Source organism: Procambarus clarkii, chromosome 94 (assembly GCF_040958095.1).
Source record: "Procambarus clarkii isolate CNS0578487 chromosome 94, FALCON_Pclarkii_2.0, whole genome shotgun sequence".
In the NCBI taxonomy this organism is placed as follows: domain Eukaryota; kingdom Metazoa; phylum Arthropoda; class Malacostraca; order Decapoda; family Cambaridae; genus Procambarus; species Procambarus clarkii.
The window spans coordinates 1,644,581-1,666,549 of NC_091243.1; the positions used below are offsets into that span (position 1 = coordinate 1,644,581).

At 38.7% G+C, this 21,969-nt stretch overlaps 1 pseudogene; it reads right to left on the reverse strand.

Annotated features, from left to right (window-relative positions):
* Window positions 1-20,643: 20,643 nt before the first annotated feature.
* Window positions 20,644-21,365, reverse strand: LOC138359944 (cytochrome c oxidase subunit 2-like; annotated as a pseudogene).
* Window positions 21,366-21,969: the final 604 nt, after the last annotated feature.

Here is a 21,969-nt window from a genome sequence, read left to right on the forward strand (position 1 = left end):
GATAATTTTACATGTATGCCTGGCACTCCATGTGTCAGCATGTGGTTCATAGTACAATATGTGTCAGCATGTGGTTCATGGTACTCCATGTGTCACCATGTAGTTCATGGTACTCCATGTGTCAGCATGTGGTTCATGGCACTCCATGTGTCAGCATGTAGTTCATGGTACTCCATGTGTCACCATGTAGTTCATGGTGCTCCATGTGTCAGCATGTGGTTCATGGTAATCCATGTGTCAGCATGTGGTTCATGGTGCTCTATGTGTCACCATGTAGTTCATGGTACTCCATGTGTCAGCATGTAGTTCATAATGCTCTATGTGTCAGCATGTGGTTCATGGTAATCCATGTGTCAGCATGTGGTTCATGGTAATCCATGTGTCAGCATGTGGTTCATAGTACAATATGTGTCAGCATGTTGTTCATAGTACTATATGTGTCAGCATGTGGTTCATGGTACTCCATGTGTCAGCATGTAGTTCATGGTACTCCATGTGTCAGCATGTGGTTCATAGTACAATATGTGTCAGCATGTGGTTCATAGTACTATATGTGTCAGCATGTGGTTCATGGTACTCCATGTGTCACCATGTAGTTCATGGTGCTCCATGTGTCAGTATGTGGTTCATGGTACTCCATGTGTCAGCATGTGGTTCATAGTAAAATATGTGTCAGCATGTGGTTCATGGTACTCCATGTGTCACCATGTAGTTCATGGTGCTCCATGTGTCAGCACGTGGTTTATGGTACTCCATGTGTCACCATGTAGTTCATGGTACTCCATGTGTCACCATGTAGTTCATGGTGCTCCATGTGTCAGCATGTGGTTCATGGTAATCCATGTGTCAGCATGTGGTTCATGGTGCTCTATGTGTCACCATGTAGTTCATGGTACTCCATGTGTCAGCATGTAGTTCATGGTGCTCTATGTGTCAGCATGTGGTTCATGGTAATCCATGTGTCAGCATGTGGTTCATGGTAATCCATGTGTCAGCATGTGGTTCATGGTACTCCATGTGTCACCATGTAGTTCATGGTGCTCTATGTGTCAGCATGTGGTTCATGGTAATCCATGTGTCAGCATGTGGTTCATGGTGCTCTATGTGTCAGCATGTGGTTCATGGTAATCCATGTGTCACCATGTAGTTCATGGTACTCCATGTGTCAGCATGTAGTTCATGGTGTTCTATGTGTCAGCATGTGGTTCATGGTAATCCATGTGTCAGCATGTGGTTCATGGTGCTCTATGTGTCAGCATGTGGTTCATGGTAATCCATGTGTCACCATGTAGTTCATGGTAATCCATGTGTCAGCATGAAGTTCATGGTACTCCATGTGTCAGCATGTGGTTCATGGTGCTCTATGTGTCAGCATGTGGTTCATGGTAATCCATGTGTCACCATGTAGTTCATGGTACTCCATGTGTCAGCATGTAGTTCATGGTGCTCTATGTGTCAGCATGTGGTTCATGGTGCTCCATGTGTCACCATGTAGTTCATGGTAATCCATGTGTCAGCATGTGGTTCATGGTAATCCATGTGTCAGCATGTGGTTCATGGTACTCCATGTGTCAGCATGTAGTTCATGGTGCTCTATGTGTCAGCATGTAGTTCATGGTACTCCATGTGTCAGCATGTAGTTCATGGTGCTCTATGTGTCACCATGTAGTTCATGGTAATCCATGTGTCAGCATGTAGTTCATGGTGCTCTATGTGTCAGCATGTAGTTCATGGTACTCCATGTGTCAGCATGTGGTTCATGGTGCTCTATGTGTCAGCATGTAGTTCATGGTGCTCTATGTGTCACCATGTGGTTCATGGTGCTCTATGTGTCACCATGTGGTTCATGGTAATCCATGTGTCAGCATGTAGTTCATGGTGCTCTATGTGTCACCGTGTAGTTCATGGTACTCCATGTGTCAGCATGTGGTTCATGGTGCTCCATGTGTCAGCATGTAGTTCATGGTACTCCATGTGTCAGCATGTAGTTCATGGTGCTCTATGTGTCACCATGTAGTTCATGGTGCTCCATGTGTCAGCATGTGGTTCATGGTGCTCCATGTGTCAGCATGTAGTTCATGGTACTCCATGTGTCAGCATGTAGTTCATGGTGCTCTATGTGTCACCATGTAGTTCATGGTGCTCTATGTGTCAGCATGTGGTTCATGGTAATCCATGTGTCAGCATGTAGTTCATGGTAATCCATGTGTCAGCATGTAGTTCATGGTGCTCTATGTGTCACCATGTAGTTCATGGTAATCCATGTGTCAGCATGTGGTTCATGGTGCTCCATGTGTCAGCATGTAGTTCATGGTACTCCATGTGTCAGCATGTAGTTCATGGTGCTCTATGTGTCAGCATGTGGTTCATGGTAATCCATGTGTCAGCATGTGGTTCATGGTGCTCCATGTGTCAGCATGTGGTTCATGGTACTCCATGTGTCAGCATGTGGTTCATGGTGCTCTATGTGTCAGCATGTGGTTCATGGTACTCCATGTGTCAGCATGTGGTTCATGGTGCTCCATGTGTCAGCATGTGGTTCATGGTGCTCTATGTGTCAGCATGTGGTTCATGGTACTCCATGTGTCAGCATGTGGTTCATGGTGCTCCATGTGTCAGCATGTGGTTCATGGTACTCCATGTGTCAGCATGTGGTTCATGGTGCTCTATGTGTCAGCATGTGGTTCATGGTACTCCATGTGTCAGCATGTGGTTCATGGTGCTCCATGTGTCAGCATGTGGTTCATGGTACTCCATGTGTCAGCATGTGGTTCATGGTGCTCTATGTGTCAGCATGTGGTTCATGGTAATCCATGTGTCAGCATGTGGTTCATGGTGCTCTATGTGTCAGCATGTGGTTCATGGTAATCCATGTGTCAGCATGTGGTTCATGGTAATCCATGTGTCAGCATGTGGTTCATGGTGCTCCATGTGTCAGCATGTGGTTCATGGTACTCCATGTGTCAGCATGTGGTTCATGGTGCTCTATGTGTCAGCATGTGGTTCATGGTACTCCATGTGTCAGCATGTGGTTCATGGTGCTCCATGTGTCAGCATGTGGTTCATGGTGCTCTATGTGTCAGCATGTGGTTCATGGTACTCCATGTGTCAGCATGTGGTTCATGGTGCTCCATGTGTCAGCATGTGGTTCATGGTACTCCATGTGTCAGCATGTGGTTCATGGTGCTCTATGTGTCAGCATGTGGTTCATGGTACTCCATGTGTCAGCATGTGGTTCATGGTGCTCTATGTGTCAGCATGTGGTTCATGGTACTCCATGTGTCAGCATGTGGTTCATGGTGCTCTATGTGTCAGCATGTGGTTCATGGTAATCCATGTGTCAGCATGTGGTTCATGGTAATCCATGTGTCAGCATGTGGTTCATGGTAATCCATGTGTCAGCATGTGGTTCATGGTGCTCTATGTGTCAGCATGTGGTTCATGGTAATCCATGTGTCAGCATGTGGTTCATGGTAATCCATGTGTCAGCATGTGGTTCATGGTAATCCATGTGTCAGCATGTGGTTCATGGTAATCCATGTGTCAGCATGTGGTTCATGGTAATCCATGTGTCAGCATGTGGTTCATGGTAATCCATGTGTCAGCATGTGGTTCATGGTGCTCTATGTGTCAGCATGTGGTTCATGGTGCTCTATGTGTCAGCATGTGGTTCATGGTAATCCATGTGTCAGCATGTGGTTCCGTGGAAGTTTATGCTTTAACTAAACCTCGAGAGTCTTCGGTAGGTAATCAACACGGAGTTGATGCGAGATTATATGACAGAACTGCTGGAACAATATTCTCGGACTACATAGATCAGTCAGTTTAAATACACATTATGTAATTCATTGCATGTCAGTTTCTTGAGAATTCAACTGCAGATGGTTTGATAATTAGCAAGAAACACATTCTCATGTTGCAAATAAATAAGTTCTATTCGCTATTACAAACAACAAATAAGGAACAACTATTAAAAATTAATCATTACAAGATTGTTTATTTAATTATTTGCAATAATATTTTTGAGTTTTACTAAAATTATCTGCTTCCTTTAGTGTCCCAGTAACTCATTTGGTGCTATTGTTATTTTGTTGTTGTTGTTTTAAATTAAGCTGCTCAGAACAAAAATTCCAAGTAGCACGGGCTATGGTTTTCCAGTTTAAGCATTAAACTTTCCTCCCTAATCCCTAAGACAGAGTAGGAATCTGGAAATATAATTGGAACAACACCGCCTAGGAAAGGAAGGCAGCCAGTCATGCTCTGAGAGAGAGATTGTAAACAAAACAGAGTGTGGTCCCTGAGGCTAACGACAAGTACACCTCGTCAAAGACTCCAAATTATGAGTCGACCAGCAGAGAAATTACCATAGTGACCTCTACAACATCGAGAAGTATTGTATCCCGGCTACAAATTTAATATAATTTAACTTAATTAATATATGCTTTTATAATTATAATTATATGCAGTGTAGTCCGGTTATGATGAACGAGAACCCCAAAATTATAGTCTTACTCAACATCACACTTCATTTCACATGTCATACCTGTACTCTATAAGTTAATTGAGGCATTATTATAGCCTGATTTATTCACAGATGAGGATCAAGGGAAGAAGTTACTGAGAAGCTGTTTACCAACTACATAAACTGTGAAGTTTTCATGCATGATCTGGCTGCCCCTTCAGACGCCATTACATGTCCCAGCACCTGGACAACATGTAGCCAACCAAACACAGATGTTAAAACAGCTATATCACACTGCCTCATCAGTCTATACCTACAATAACAGATGAGAACCCATTTAACTTTGTAGTAACCCATGTTTACCATAACATTGTAGTATTAACCAAATACTGTAGTCTAATACCACCATATGTGGTATAATTTATATGAAGCAAACGGTAAATGTTTATAGCTTATTATATCACCATCAATTGTGCGATAAGCTCTGTATTTACAACCCAGCTATGTGTTAGAGTTAACTCTGGCAGGCTGAATTTAAATACAGTCCACTAAATAATTAAACTAAAAAATAATTATTAAATAAAAAATAAAAAATAGATATTCACTAATTAAAAAGCACATACTGCCTGCTAGAATTAAACCACAATTAAAACTCTGAATATGTACAAACAGTACTTAAAAATTATGTACAAACAGTAGCTAAAAATACCGAGCCAAATTTCCTTGGAGGTTCGATCACCCATCTCTTTCTACTAAGTACACCGTGGTGTGTACCAAATTAGATCATAGAAAATTTTAAAGAATTTCCAAATTCTATAGACTGTATAACTCAACAATTACCCGACAACTGACAAATAAATGTACTGAGGTTGTAAATGAAAACAGCCTCAAGGAAGGACGTTATCTTCAACACCTTGAAGAAACAAAAAAGTCCAATTATAATGATAAAATTGTTCGCAAACGCTATAAATAACTGCTTATATATGGGTCTTTCATTAACCAAAATATTACAAGATGCTCTGCTGAAATTTCACTTGAACTCAAACTGATACGCAGCAGATATCTGTAGAGGTTTTGGGAGAGAAAGTCTTCCAGATGAAAATCGGGACTATATGAAGTCCCTGTGGCATAAGGATCTAGACAGGTTAACTGGACCACAATCATGTACAGATTTGTTTTGATTTGTTTCAGTATCATTTAAAGCAATTTTGCTTCAGTTTTGATGTAAGCATCACTTTCGACACATTTGAAGAATCCAGTCCTGGTCCACACAAGGACCATCTCTTTTACGTGTCAAGTCCAGCTACTTTACTTGTCAGGTCTAGCTACGTTATTTGTCACGATCAAATCTTTTATTTGTCACGCCCAAGTACTTTATTTGTCAGGACCAGTTGTTATATTTGTATTTTTCCTATTTAGCAGTCTAAGTACATTCTACCTAATTTAGCTTTGTAAGTACATTTTGACCTATTTGCCACTGTAAGTACATTTTGCTCTGATTTGCCAATATTAGTAAATTTTGCCCTAATTTGCCAATATTAGTCAATTTTGCCATATTTGACCCTGTAAGTACATTCACTCCAATATAGCGCTGTAAATACATTATTTCCATATTTAGCGTATATGTACATTCAGTTCTGAAATTGTAATAAAGCGAAGGAAGTTCTTGTAATGGTGATGGAATATATATATATATATATATATATATATATATATATATATATATATATATATATATATATATATATATATATATATATATATATATATATATATATATATATATATATATATATAAATATATATATATATATATATATATATATATATATATATATATATATATATATATATATATATATATATATATATATATATATATATATATATATAGAAGGGAGTACCACCTCTGGCTGGAAGAAGGGGGACCCATAGCCTCGGAGGAAACCACACATAACGCATTGGAGGGAATGTGGGTCCCCTCCAATACAGTTTCTGTGTGCTTTTCTCCTACCACCCCCTTCCCTTTTTTTTTTTTCCTTTATTATATATATATATATATATATATATATATATATATATATATATATATATATATATATATATATATATATATATATATATATATATATATATATATATATATATATTTTTAGGGGTACCACCACTGGTTTAATTAAAGGGACCCACATCCTCGAAGAAGAAAATAAATCAGAGTTCAGAGAAGACCTTGTGGATTCTCACTGAATACTTTAATCTTTTCCTCTCCTACCACCCCTATTATTTTTTTTTATTTCATTTTATTGCAATGCTACAGTTCACAGAAAACACACACTTATAGAACAATATACCAATCAGTGTTCGAAGACCTCGTCCAGCTCCTCGGGGGTCGGGTGCGTACCCAAGATACAGCACGCATTTCCTCTCTGAACAGCGACACTGAGGCGCTGGAACATAAAACTGGCCGCTCTTGGGTCTCTAGCCTTCCCAATGAGTTCCTCGCCCAGCTCCTTCAGGAACTTAAGTGCACATTTACACCAGGCGCCAAGAGTCTCAGAGCCTATTGGCACGAACCTGTAACAACGTTCTAGGTCCCTGTACTTGTTAGTTTTCTGGGTCTCCCTGAAGGTGGCCGCCCCGCCTCCCTCAGCTGCGCTGTAAGGTAGATAGGTATCAGCCAATGTGGATGCACACGTGTAGTCCCACACGACCTGTTTACCTTCCCTCCACGGCTGCAGGGTGACTCCATCTGGGCGTTTTTGACTGTTGTCAGGTCTGCACAACTAAGGTTCCCTTTGTGCTGGGCACCCAGCTGAAGCCAAACTTCTCTTGATGATGTCATTGACTGCTTCATGTCTGGCAATGTTTCCCTGTGTCTTACGACAGATGAGACCATGGCTGCCGTATTGGTCTGCCCGTGCATGGCCGCAAATACACCGGTGCTCGGTGGAGATAGGGGCGGCAAGGCGCAGAGCAACACCAATACTTAGGGTCCGATGGTCCAGGTGGGTTCCCAAGGCGGAATTAGGGACAGCCAACAGGAAGTCCCCGGCATGGGGCGCTTGCACAGCTAGAAGACGCGCTTTGTCCTTCCTGGAAGCTGCCTACAGCAATGATGTGGCGATGTTCTCCACTATGGGGCTATCCCATTTGGACTGTTTGCAGTCATTTGGAAAAGTCGGTCGAGGATGAGAGTTGACGAGAGTGACCCACTGACCGGCTCCTTCCGCGAATTTGGGATCATGAATCCCAATGGAGTCTCTTAGGTGTTCCGGTAGTATTTCCTTAACTAATTCACCTGTTGCACTGGTCGCGGATAAAAATGCTGGCAATGCTAACTGTGTCGCCTTGCGAATACCTATTCCCCCGAGTCTAACTGGGAGCGTTGCTTGGTCCCAATGGTCATCTTGCAGGGAGAGGTTTAACACTTTCCCGGTTATTGACCTTAGGAGTGTGTCATATTCTGTTAATTTTGGGCTGTCGAAGGAGGGAGCACACCTTAGGAAATAGGTCAGTCTGGGCAAAGCCAGGCACCTTGTGAGAAGGTACAAAGCATCGTGGGCGTCTAAAGCCCCTATTCTTCCCTCCATCCTCCTCAGGTCGTTCAGCTTTTCTTCGAGGACTACCTCAATGGCGCTCGAGCCCAGAGGTGCCCCTAGCAGCACACTGTCAGTGGGAGCGATCACTTGGGCTCCTGGCAATATGGTTCGCACTGCATCTATGGTTGGTTGGCTAGATGAGATGATTTCACACTTTAATGGGTTTAGGGTGAGTCCTAACTCCTCTCCCTTAGATTTCACCAGCTGTAGATCTTCTAGCAGGGACTCTTGTGTCCCTGCCAGGGTGCCATCGTCCAGGAACCAGATGTTGAGTTCGCTGGTCAACCTGCTTGTGACCTCTTTAACAGCCATGCAAAAAAGAAAAGGGGCAAGTGGGTCTCCCTGCTGGACACCTTCTGCAGAAACCACTTCATGTTCCCCAAACAGCAGCGTCGATTCCCTACTGTACCCTGCTGAGACGAAGGGGAGTAGAGAAGGAAAGCTTGTTCGAACTGCTTCCAGTACCACATCCCTTATTACCTGGTTGAAGGCATTTTTAAAGTCTAATTTAATTAATGCCTTATTTTCTGGGAGGTGCTTGATATAGGCTCGTGCTGCATGAGCTGCTGCTTCACAGCCATGGGAGACACTAAAACCTAGTTGATGGGGTCGAAGCATCGTCACAGCGTCTATGCTAATTTTTCTGACAGCTGCCCTAGCAACAAGGCGCCGAAGTGTGTTACCCACGGCAATGGGTCTGACTCTACCATCTTTCTTCTTGAGGGCACAAAGGGATGCTCCAAAGAAAAAGGGTTTAATTGTATCTGGGATCAACCCAGAGAGGCAGTCGTTGACAAACTTCGTGATCTCTGACAAGAGTGTCTCGGCAACTTCTCCGAGAACTGGGTTTACCATCTCCTTGAGGTGCTGAGGTCTTACTCCAGTGTATCCCCCTGCCGAGCCTGGCGGAAATGACATGATGGCTTTGTATACCTCTGACGCTTGGAGGAATAGAGGTCCCATGTCTGGGACATTTGAGTCCTGAGCAGTGGGTTCCCATGGTACTTTAGGACGGTGCTTCTCTCTCAGCGAGTTGGCGGTAGCGGTATTTCTAGGGGCGATTGTGTCTTCGCTGGTAAGTAACCTAATTGCCCCTACTGTGTTGCCCTCTTCAATTTTTTTGGTCACTTGTGTTCCTAGTTTAAAATTGTCATTGGAACTCTTGGGTCTGCCACGACGGTTTTTGCGTTGAGGAGGGATGGGGATCAAGTTGTCAGCTCTGGGGAAATCATTTATTGCCCTAGTGACTGATGAGGCTAGTGACTTGCCTCCTCTTGCAGGTACACCTAAGCAAATATTGCCAAACAGGAGCAAATTATGCCATGCTTTGATGGTGGCTGCAGCATTAAGATTTTCAGACCGTTCATTTACTTTCCTTAAAAGGTCTGTATATTTCCCTGCTGCAAATGGGCGCGCTGCTTTAGGAATGTGGGGAAGAGTTCTGGTGGTGGATGCTTTGATGGCCCCCAGGAGGTCATCTGATGACATGAAGTTTGCTGGGATGTGTGGGGGGGGGGGGGGTGCCGAGGGGACCTGTGGGGCTTCTCTCTCTACAGGTTCCGTCCATGAACCCTCACAGCCGTTGTGCTGACGTAGGGTTCCATCGTTTCTAAGGCTGTGTGATTCGTCACACACCCGACACGTTCCTCTGGGTCTGGGTCCTCTGGTTGCACGTCTGGGTGCACTGTTCCCAGGACCCTGTTCTTGGCTGAGGGGTTCCTGGTTAGTTGGTGGAGTCCCCTCCATCCCCCGGGCGGCCGGCGTGGGAGGGATGACAGGGGTGGTGGCGGCAGGGGTGGACACGGGTGGTGGCAGGAGGGGTGGCTAGCTGTCCCTCACACTCACCACTCCTATGAGTACTTGTGTCTCCCTCCCTTTTGGGAGGAACCTGAATGCCTGCTGTGACCTGTGCCATATCTGGGTGCATGGAGGGTAGCACATCCCTGCCACAAGCACTGTGTGGGCGGTGAATAGGTGGGTGGGAGACACCCAGGCACAGAGTGGGCTGGGTGGTGGGATGGCAGGAGGTACTGTGGTACGGTCAGGCCGGCGGGCTGGGAGGAGGTGGGGGTTGACCGGGCCTCGCTCAGCTTGAGGGGGGTCTGGGTGACACTTAAACACTGGTATAATTTTCTTGTATATCACTGCACAATGGTGAATGAATCATACACTTGTAATCCGACACACTGTGAGCTCTATTAGCTCTGACCATGATTGCTGATTTTTATTTTTATTTTCATTTTTCTTTCCCATACGTATTTCTATAAACACTGGGTGGCACATGGGTGACCCCCCCCCCCCTCGCCCGACCGAACAACAACACCCCCCCCTCCCCCACACCTTAGCCTGGGAGGCCTAGAGGGCGCCAGCGTGGCCCTCACTGCCGTTGTATTCCATACCCTGCACACCCACCTGTTTTCATCCGTTTTTGTTGAGTTGGTTCACTCTGGGCACCTTCCTCCACTCCTGCACCTTCCCAGGACATTCACACAGCACTCTGTGAAGGCTAGGCACGGTGACGTCAGGATGTCCCTAGGTAATGGCTCAGTAAACAACAGAGCCTCCTCCACACGTCCTCCCTCCCTGGTAGCCCGAATATATATATCATCGTTAATCACAACAGGTTGACAATCTACGGGGGTGATAAATATATATATAAATATATATAAATATATATATAATATATATATCAATCTATATAAATATATATGTCGTACCTAGTAGCCAGAACGCACTTCTCAGCCTACTATGCAAGGCCCGATTTGCCTAATAAGCCAAGTTTTCATGAATTAATTGTTTTTCGACTACCTAACCTACCTAACCTAACCTAATCTAACTTTTTCGGCTACCTAACCAAACCTAACCTATGAAGATAGGTTAGGTTAGGTTAGGTAGGGTTGGTTAGGTTCGGTCATGTATCTACGTTAATTTTAACTCCAATAAAAAAAATTGACCTCATACATAATGAAATGGGTAGCTTTATCATTTCATAAGAAAAAAATTAGAAAAAATATATTAATTCAGGAAAACTTGGCTTATTAGGCAAATCGGGCCTTGAATAGTAGGCCAAAAAGTGAGTTCTGGCTACTAGGTACGACATATATATATATATATATATATATATATATATATATATATATATATATATATATGTCGTACCTAATAGCCAGAACGCACTTCTCAGCCTACTATTCAAGGCCCGATTTGCCTAATAAGCCAAGTTTTCATGAATTAATGTTTTTTCGTCTACCTAACCTACCTAACCTAACCTAACCTAGCTTTTTTTGGCTACCTAACCTAACCTTACCTATAAATATAGGTTAGGTTAGGTTAGGTAGGGTTGGTTAGGTTCGGTCATATATCTACGTTAATTTTAACTCCAATAAAAAAAAACTGACCTCATACATAGAGAAAAGGGTTGCTTTATCATTTCATAAGAAAAAAATTAGAGAAAATATATTAATTCAGGAAAACTTGGCTTAATAGGCAAATCGGGCCTTGAATAGTAGGCTGAGAAGTGAGTTCTGGCTACTAGGTACGACATATATATATATATATATATATATATATATATATATATATATATGTCGTACCTAATAGCCAGAACGCACTTCTCAGCCTACTATTCAAGGCCTGATTTGCCTAATAAGCCAAGTTTTCATGAATTAATGTTTTTTCATCTACCTAACCTACCTAACCTAACCTAACCTAGCTTTTTTTGGCTACCTAACCTAACCTTACCTATAAATATAGGTTAGGTTAGGTTAGGTAGGGTTGGTTAGGTTCGGTCATATATCTACGTTAATTTTAACTCCAATAAAAAAAAATTGACCTCATACATAGAGAAAAGGGTTGCTTTATCATTTCATAAGAAAAAAAATATAGTAAATATATTAATTCAGGAAAACTTGGCTTATTAGGCAAATCGGGCCTTGCATAGTAGGCTGAGAAGTGCGTTCTGGCTACTAGGTACGACATATATATATATATATATATATATATATATATATATATATGTCGTACCTAGTAGCCAGAATGCACTTCTCAGCCTACTATGCAAGGCCCGATTTGTCTAATAAGCCTAGTTTTCATGAATTAATGTTTTGTCGACTACCTAACCTACCTAACTTAACCTAACCTAACTTTTTCGGCTACCTAACCAATCCTAACCTATAAAGATAGGTTAGGTTAGGTTAGGTAGGGTTGGTTAGGTTCGGTCATATATCTACGTTAATTTTAACTCCAATAAAAAACAATTGACCTCATACATAATGAAATGGGTAGCTTTATCATTTCATAAGAAAAAAATTAGAGAAAATATATTAATTCAGGAAAACTTGGCTTATTAGGCAAATCGAGCCTTGCATAGTAGGCTGAGAAGTGCGTTCTGGCTACTAGGTACGACATATATATATATATATATATATATATATATGTCGTACCTAGTAGCCAGAACTCACTTCTCAGCCTACTATGCAAGGCCCGATTTGCCTAATAAGCCAAGTTTTCATGAATTAATGTTTTTTCGTCTACCTAACCTACCTAACCTAACCTAACCTAGCTTTTTTTGGCTACCTAACCTAACCTTACCTATATATATAGGTTAGGTTAGGTTAGGTAGGGTTGGTTAGGTTCGGTCATATATCTACGTTAATTTTAACTCCAATAAAAAAAAATTGACCTCATACATAGTGAAAAGGGTTGCTTTATCATTTCATAAGAAAAAAATTATAGTAAATATATTAATTCAGGACAACTTGGCTTATTAGGCAAATCGGGCCTTGAATAGTAGGCTGAGAAGTGAGTTCTGGCTACTAGGTACGACATATATATATATATATATATATATATATATATATATATATATATATATATATATATATATATATATATATATATATGTTGTACCTAGTAGCCAGAACGTCGTACTCGGCCTATTATGCAAGGCCCAATTTGCCTAATAAGCCAAGTTTTCCTAAATTCATATATTTTTCTATTTTTTTCTTATGAAATGATAAATCTGCCCATTTCATTATGTATAAGTTAATGTGTTTATATTTGAGTTAAAACTAACGATGATATATGACCGAACCTAACCAACCCTACCTAACCTAACCTAACCCATCAAAACCTAACCTAAACTAACACAACTACGTCAGTAATTTATATTCTTAATATAATATAATAATAATAATTCAAATAAACTAATTGGAAACAATTTATTGAAAATAAAAAAAAATTACTCGGCCTATTAGGCAAACTGGGCCTTGCATAGTAGGCCGAGAAGTGCGTTCTGGCTACTAGGTACGACATATGTTTGTATATATATATATATATATATATATATATGTCGTACCTAGTAGCCAGAACGCACTTCTCAGCCTACTATGCAAGGCCCGATTTGCCTAATGAGCCAAGTTTTCCTGAATTAATATATTTTCTCTAATTTTTTTCTTATGAAATGATAAAGCTACCCACTTCATTATGTATGAGGTCATTTTTTTTTTATTGGAGTTAAAATTAACGTAGATATATGACAGAACCTAACCAACCCTACCTAACCTAACCTAGCCTATCTTTATAGGTTAGGTTAGGTTAGGTAGCCGAAAAAGTTAGGTTAGGTTAGGTTAGGTAGGTTAGGTCGTCGAAAAACAATTAGTTCATGAAAACTTGGCGTATTAGGCAAATCGGGCCTTGCATAGTAGGCTGAGAAGTGCGTTCTGGCTATTAGGTACGACATATATATATATATATATATATATATATATATATATATATATATATATGTCGTACCTAGTAGCCAGAACGCACTTCTCAGCCTACAATGCAAGGCCCGATTTGCCTAATAAGCCAAGTTTTCATGAATTAATTGATTTTCGACTACCTAACCTACCTAACCTAACCTAACCTAACTTTTTCGGCTACCTAACCTAACTTAACCTATGAAGATAGGTTAGGTTAGGTTAGGTAGGGTTGGTTAGGTTCGGTCATATATCTACGTTAATTTTAACTCCAATAAAATAAAATTGACCTCATACGTAATGAAATGGGTAGCTTTATCATTTCATAAGAAAAAAATTAGAGAAAATCAATTAATTCATGAAAACATGGCTTATTAGGCAAATCGGGCCTTGCATAGTAGGCTGAGAAGTGCGTTCTGGCTACTAGGTACGACATATATATATATATATATATATATATATATATATATATATATATATATATATATATATATATATATATATATATATATGTCGTACCTAGTAGCCAGAACACACTTCTCAGCCTACTATGCAAGGCCCGATTTGCCTAATAAGCCAAGTTTTCATGAAATAATTGTTTTTCGACTACCTAACCTACCTAACCTAACCTAACCTAACTTTTTCGGCTACATAACCCAACCTAACCTATAAAGATAGGTTAGGTTAGGTTAGGTAGGGTTGGTTAGGTTCGGTCATATATCTACGTTAATTTTAACTCCAATGAAAAAAAATTGACCTCATACATAATGAAATGGGTAGCTTTATGATTCCATAAGAAAAAATTTAGAGAAAATATATTAATTGAGGAAAACTTGGCTTATTAGGCAAATCGGGCCATGCATAGTAGGCTGAGAAGTGAGTTCTGGCTACTAGGTACGACATATATATATATATGTATATATATAAATATATATATATATATATATATATATATATATATATATATATATATATATATATATATATATATATATATATATACAAACATATTTCGTACCTAGTAGCCAGAACGTTATACTCGGCCTACTGTGCAAGGCCCGATTTGCCTAATAAGCCAAGTTTTCATGAATTAATGTTTTTTCGACTACCTAACCTACCTAACCTAACCTAACCAAACTTTTTCGGGTACCTTGTGGGACATTTGGGGCTTGACTCTATTTATTTAATTATTAATGTAATGAAATTCTATTACGAAGGACCACCCACTTTTATAGTAAAGACGGAAACTAATAAAATATGATCATTAGAAAATTCCTAGATGAACCAGTAACTATGGATAAAATACTAGAGAATATGATCACTTATATAATTAATGGGCTTTATAATTTAACTGAATCAAAGCCTCAAACACCTACATTGGGGGGTTATTACTGGAACTTCATATATGTCCAGGAACTAGTGTGGTTCGTGCACCAGTTCATTATGCAATAATCTAATCCTATGACCAATTATAGAATCATTGTATTTGTCACCAATAAGAACATAGATTATGAACATGAGAAATTAATAATTATAATAAACACATGTTAATCCAGAAAACAGTGATCCGCAAGAATAATGTATTACAGATAATGTAATTTAAGGAATACGGAAAAGGGTCTTAGCTTGAAGACGTTTTCCAAGACATCGGTTATGACTCATCCTCGGAATCTCCTGAACTCATCATGGAACACTTGGAGATGATTAACACAGGGAATGACAGCTCGGGGAATTCTTCACACACGCTGCAAATCAAATATATTCAGTGCAACATATTAAGTTGCTAAACATCTATGTTCAAGAAAATTAAATTAGAGAACGGAGACAGATAATAACCTGTGGTTTTTTATAGTCGCTCTGCGTGACGACAAGCTACCCAGCTATATCCTATCCTAAATGATGCATCAAACAGGAATAAGGGTACTTAGCTAATAGGGCACTGTGTAAGTTAAGGCTTGCCGAAGTTCGCGTCCTAGGTTCAGGCGTCGTAGTAACGAACACGTGGTGTCGAGCCTAGCCTAGATGTTGACGCGCTCCTCTAGCCGGTCACGTTGTGCTACACGGAACAAATTAACAGGTTCCTGGCTGAATGTCAAGTTAATTCTCTTGACAATTCAACACGGCGTATAAAGTGACACTGACACCAGCTAAGTTGTTGTCTGCAACTGTTCTTCACACCTCACAGTGGCGACTTTCGTCTACCGCTCTTGGTGGCGTCCACCCCGGCGGCTTGGGTAATGGCGTCTCTCTCTGCCCGCTCCGCGTCCCGCATATGATACACAAATTATTAACTACGAATAATATCATCTCTCGCAGTTGTGATTGAAATGCTCGGATAAGGACGGGTTTATTATTCAGAGGAGTTAAATATTATTATTCGCCCGTTTTACGATGGTAAACAAGCAATGGAGAGGAATTAAAGTCTCTCCTGGACATTCACGCGTGACGTTAAATTTATTACCAGATAACAGTTATAACTATAAACGCTTTATTTGGCATTAGTTGGGGATCAGCTTATCTGTAAATAATTATCACACAGAACACCGTTGTTTTATAGAGAATCAAACTCAATTCTCAGACACACTGGATATAGTTGTGTTTATTATAATGGAATCTGACGCAATACTGGCGTCGGGTGACGTAAGAATTCTAGCCTTATTGTACAGATGTAATTATTAGTACATGTGAACTCTACGTTTGGTTAATTTTAATTACTACAATGATTAGTAGATTTAGTAATAATTAATAATAATACAACAGTGTTGTATTAGTGTTGGAAATTTCCAACATAACTCCGGGGGGAGATTTATCGGGTCGCAGTGTAATGTGGAGTACTGACACACCCATCCCGAAGTTAGTATTATTATTAGTATATCAGTATGTTAGTATGTTAGTACACACATACACACAGTGTTTGTAGAAAGCCTATTGGTCCAATAGGCTTTCTACAAACACTTCTATTCAATACCCATTGTTTCGTGTTCTGTCTTGTGTTGATGAAATTAATACCCTATTAATGTCACCTCTTGTTCTGTCTTGTGTTGATGAAATTAATACCCTATTAATGCCACCTCCTGTCCTGTCTTGTGTTGATTAATGCCACATCACCCCTTCCACCTCACTCAAATGTAGATATAAAATCGGAGATGCGTAAGTTCTATTCAGTTGTGTATTTGTAAACTAAAGTCTTTGAAAATGTAATAAGTTTTACGAAACGCGCTCGTGTCGCGTCAGACTAGAAATAAAAATGAATTTTGGAGAATTGATTTTTGATTTACCTCCAACAGTGAAAAGAAATGTACGAAAGATTGAGAAAATTCGTGTTAGAATTATTAATCTTACTTTTTCGGTAATATTTAATAATATATATATATATATATATATATATATATATATATATATATATATATATATATATATATATATATATATATATATATATATATGTATATATATATATATATATATTTATATATATATATATATAGGAAGGGAGTACCACCTCTAGCTGGAAGAAGGGGGACCCATAGCCTCGGAGGAAACCACGCATAACGCATTAGAGGGAATGTTTAGATCCCCTCCAATACAGTTTCTGTGTGCTTTTCTCCTACCACCCCCTTCCTTTTTTATTTTTTGTGCTTTATTATGCATTTGATGGTTACAAGATATACATGGGTTGATACAAAAATAATAATGCAAAAAGGTGCTTAAAGGTTATGGATCTCTTGAAAAACACAACAATGGGAAACATTGATGACAGAAACATAGATTATATATATATATATATATATATATATATATATATATATATATATATATATATATATATATATATATATATATATATATATATATATATATATATATATATATATACATATATATGTCGTACCTAGTAGCCAGAACGCACTTTTCAGCCTACTATGCAAGGCCCAATTTATCCAATTTATATATATATATATATATATATATATATATATATATATATATATATATATAACTGAAAACTCACACCCCAGAAGTGACTCGAACCCATACTCCCAGGAGCAACGCAACTGGTATGTACAAGACGCCTTAATCCACTTGACCATCACGACCGGACAAAATGAGGTGATAGCCGAGGCTATTTGAACCACCCCACCGCCGGCACTCGGATAGTAATCTTGGGCATAGCATTTTACCAAATCACCTCATTTTTTGGGGCACACGTGAGGAACACAAACTTTTTTATGTTATAGAATATAGTAGAATATAGTTGTGGTAGAATATAGTTGTCCACTATATTCTACCCACCTCAAGACTCCGCTCCAATATAGAAGCATCAAGAAATATGGACCAATAGGCTTTCTATAATCACTTCCATTTCAATACCCATTGTTTCTTGTTTTGTCTTGTGTTGATGAAATTAATACCCTATTAATGCCACCTCTTGTTCTGTCTTGTGTTGATAAAATTAATACCCTATTAAGGCCACCTCATCCCATCCACCTCACTCAAATGTAGATATAAACAAAATCGAAGATGTGTAAGTTCTATTCAGTTGTGTATTTGTAAACTAAAGTCTGAAAATGTAATAAGTTTTACGAAACGCGCTCGTGTCGCGTCAGACTAGAAATAAAAATGAATTTTGGAGAATTGATTTTTGAATTACCTCCAACAGTGAAAAGAAATGTACGAAAGATTGAGAAAATTCGTGTTAGAATTATTAATCTTACTTTTTCGGTCATATTTAATAATATATGTCTACAGGAAAGACTGCTACCAAAATATACTAATATATATATATATATATATATATATATGTATATATATATATATATATATATATATATATATATATATATATATATATATATATATATATATATATATATATATATATATATATATATATGTCGTACCTAGTAGCCAGAACGCACTTCTCAGCCTACTATGCAAGGCCCAACTTGCCTAATAAGCCAAGTTTTCATGAATTACTTGTTTTTCGACTACGTAACCTACCTAACCTAACCTAACTTTCTCGGCTACCTAACCTAACCTAACCTATAAAGGTAGGTTAGGTAGGGTTGGTTAGGTTCGGTCATATATCTATGTTAATTTTAACTCCAATAAAAAAAAATTGACCTCATACATAATGAAATGCGCAGCTTTATCATTTCATAAGAAAAAAATTAGAGAAAATCTATTAATTCAGGAAAACTTGGCTTATTAGGCAAATCGGACCTTGCATAGTAGGCTGAGAAGAGCGTTCTGGCTACTAGGTACGACATATATATATATATATATATATATATATATTATTAAATATGACAGAAAAAGTAAGATTAATAATTCTAACACGAATTTTCTCTATGTTTCTTATATTTCTTTTCACTGTTGATGGTAACTGAAAAATCAGTTCTCCAAAATTCATTTTTATTTCTAGTCTGACGCGACACTTGAACGCGTTTCGTAAAACTTATTACATTTTCAAAGACTTTAGTTAACACACACACAACTATAACTGAACAGAGTTCAAACATTTGATTTTATACCTGCATTTGGGTGAGGTGATATTTTACAACAGTTTTGGATGAGGTGAAAACAAACTTTCAACACAAGACAGAACACGAAACAATGGGTATAATATTTTGTAAGTTAAAGGGAAGAATGGAAGTAACTGCAGAGGGCCTATTGGCCCATATTCCTTGATGTTTCTATATTGGTGTGGAGTCTTGAAGTGGGTAGAATAAAGATGTGCATTAATTGGCTGTTGATTGCTGGTGTCGACTTCTTAATGTGTAGTGCCTCGCAGATATCAAGCCGCCTGCTATCGCTGTATCTATCGATGATTTCCGTATTTTTTGTTAAGACTTCTCTGGTAATGGTCTGGTTGTGGGAAGAGATTATATGTTCCTTAATAGAGCCCTGTTGCTTATGCATCGTTAATCGCCTGGAAAGAGATGTTGTTGTCTTGCCTATATACTAAATTCTTTGAGGCTTACAGTCCCCAAGCGGGCATTAGAAGGCATAGACGACATTGGTCTCTTTTAAAGCGTTCTGCTTTGTGTCTGGAGAGTTTCTCATGAGTAGGTTGGCCGTTTTTTTGGTTTTATAGTAGATCGTCAATTGTATCTTCTGATTTTTGTCTGTAGGGATAACGTTTCTATTAACAATATCTTTCAGAACCCTTTCCTCCGTTTTATGAGCTGTGGAAAAGAAGTTCCTGTAAAATAGTTTAATAGGGGGGTACAGGTGTTGTGTTAGTTGTCTCTTCAGAGGTTGCATGGCGTTTCACCTTCCTTCTTATGATGTCTTCAATGAAACCATTGGAGAAGCCGTTGTTGACTAGGACCTGCCTTACCCTACAGAGTTCTTCGTCGACTTGCTTCCATCCTGAGCTGTGGCTGAGAGCACGGTCGACATAAGCGTTAACGACACTCCTCTTGTACCTGTCTGGGCAGTCACTGTTGGCATTGAGGCACATTCCTATGTTTGTTTCCTTGGTGTAGACTGCAGTGTGGAAACCTCCGCTTCTTTCCATGACTGTTACATCTAGAAAGGGCAGCTTCCCATCCTTCTCCATCTCGTAAGTGAAACGTAAGTGAAATTGCATTTCATTTATGCAATTTCGTAAGCATGGTCTTAGCTGTGGCACGAGAGCACGGTCGACACCCTTATGTCGACCGTGCTCTCAGCCACAGCTTAGGATGGAAGCAAGTCGATGAAGAACTCTGTAGGGTAAGGCAGGTCCTAGACAACAACGGCTTCTCCAATGGTTTCGTTGAAGACATCACAAGAAGGAAGATGAAGGAAGATGAATCTTTAAGTTATCAAATGAAGATTTTAGACATGAAGAAACTCAATCCAAAAAACTATTTACACCTACACTCTCTACTACAATAGGTATAAAACTATGGTTGACCCCACAAATTTCTGAACATTGCCCCAAAAATAAACCAGGTCGATTAATAAAAAATCTAATTTGATTTAACCGACCAGGAATTGCATCATCTTTTATACCTAAAGCTGGGACTGTTCAAGAATGAATAACACAAGCAGCACTAACAAGTATGCGAACTTGAAAATTTATAGGTAATACTACACGATTATCTACATCTAAAGGATGAAACCCAGACTCAGAAAGATCCGCTGTTCTTACTATATAAGAATCAAATTCCAAATCTAAAAAAATCAGAATATTCATATCTTCAATATCACTGATGACCAATTATTTTCAAAGTAATACTAGGATTATTAATTTCATCTAATAAATACAAAAGTCGTAAAGAAGGAAAAGCAATAAAAATTAAAATAATAGCAGGAAGAATAGTTAAAATAATTTCAACTTCTTGATTTCCAGTAAATACCAATTAACCAAAAAATTAAAAAATAAATATAATATAATATATCCTACAAACGTAACAATCAAAATTAACACAACTATAGTATGATCATGAAAAAAATTAACTGTTCTATTAATGGTGAAGCACAATCTTGAAAGCCTAAATTTCCTCATCTTGCCATTTCTAATAGAAGAAACCTTCCTTGTAGGAGCTTAAATTCTATACATCCATCTGCCATTTTAAAATTAATTAGAAATTAAAGGAATCTCAGAATAAGTGTGATCAGCAGGAGGATACGAATGTTGGCATTCCATAGAAGTAGGTATAAAAAGAGATCTAAATCTTTTTCGCCTTATAATAAAAGCTTCCCAAGCAATAATTACAAATCCTAAAACAGCTACTATAGAAATAATAGAACCAATTGAAGATAAAACATATCACGCTCTATTGGCGTGATATTAAATATTTTATTATCTATAAAATTAAAATTTAAACCTCAGGGTGTCCGAAAAATCAAAATAAATGCTGATATAAAATAGGATCTCCCCCACCTGCAGGATAAAAAAAAATGAAGTGTTTAAATTATGATCCGTTAATAATATAGTAATAGCCCCTGCCAATACTGGTAAAGATAATAATAATAAAACAGTAGTAATAAATACTGATCAAACAAATAAGGGTATTCGATCCATAGTTATCCCTACCATTCGTATATTAATAGCCGTTGTTATAAAATTTACTGAACCTAAAATCTAAGACACACCTGCTAAATGCAAAGAAAAAATACCCAAATTTACAGTTACCCCTGCGTGAGCAATAGCTGAAGCTAAAGGAGAATAAAC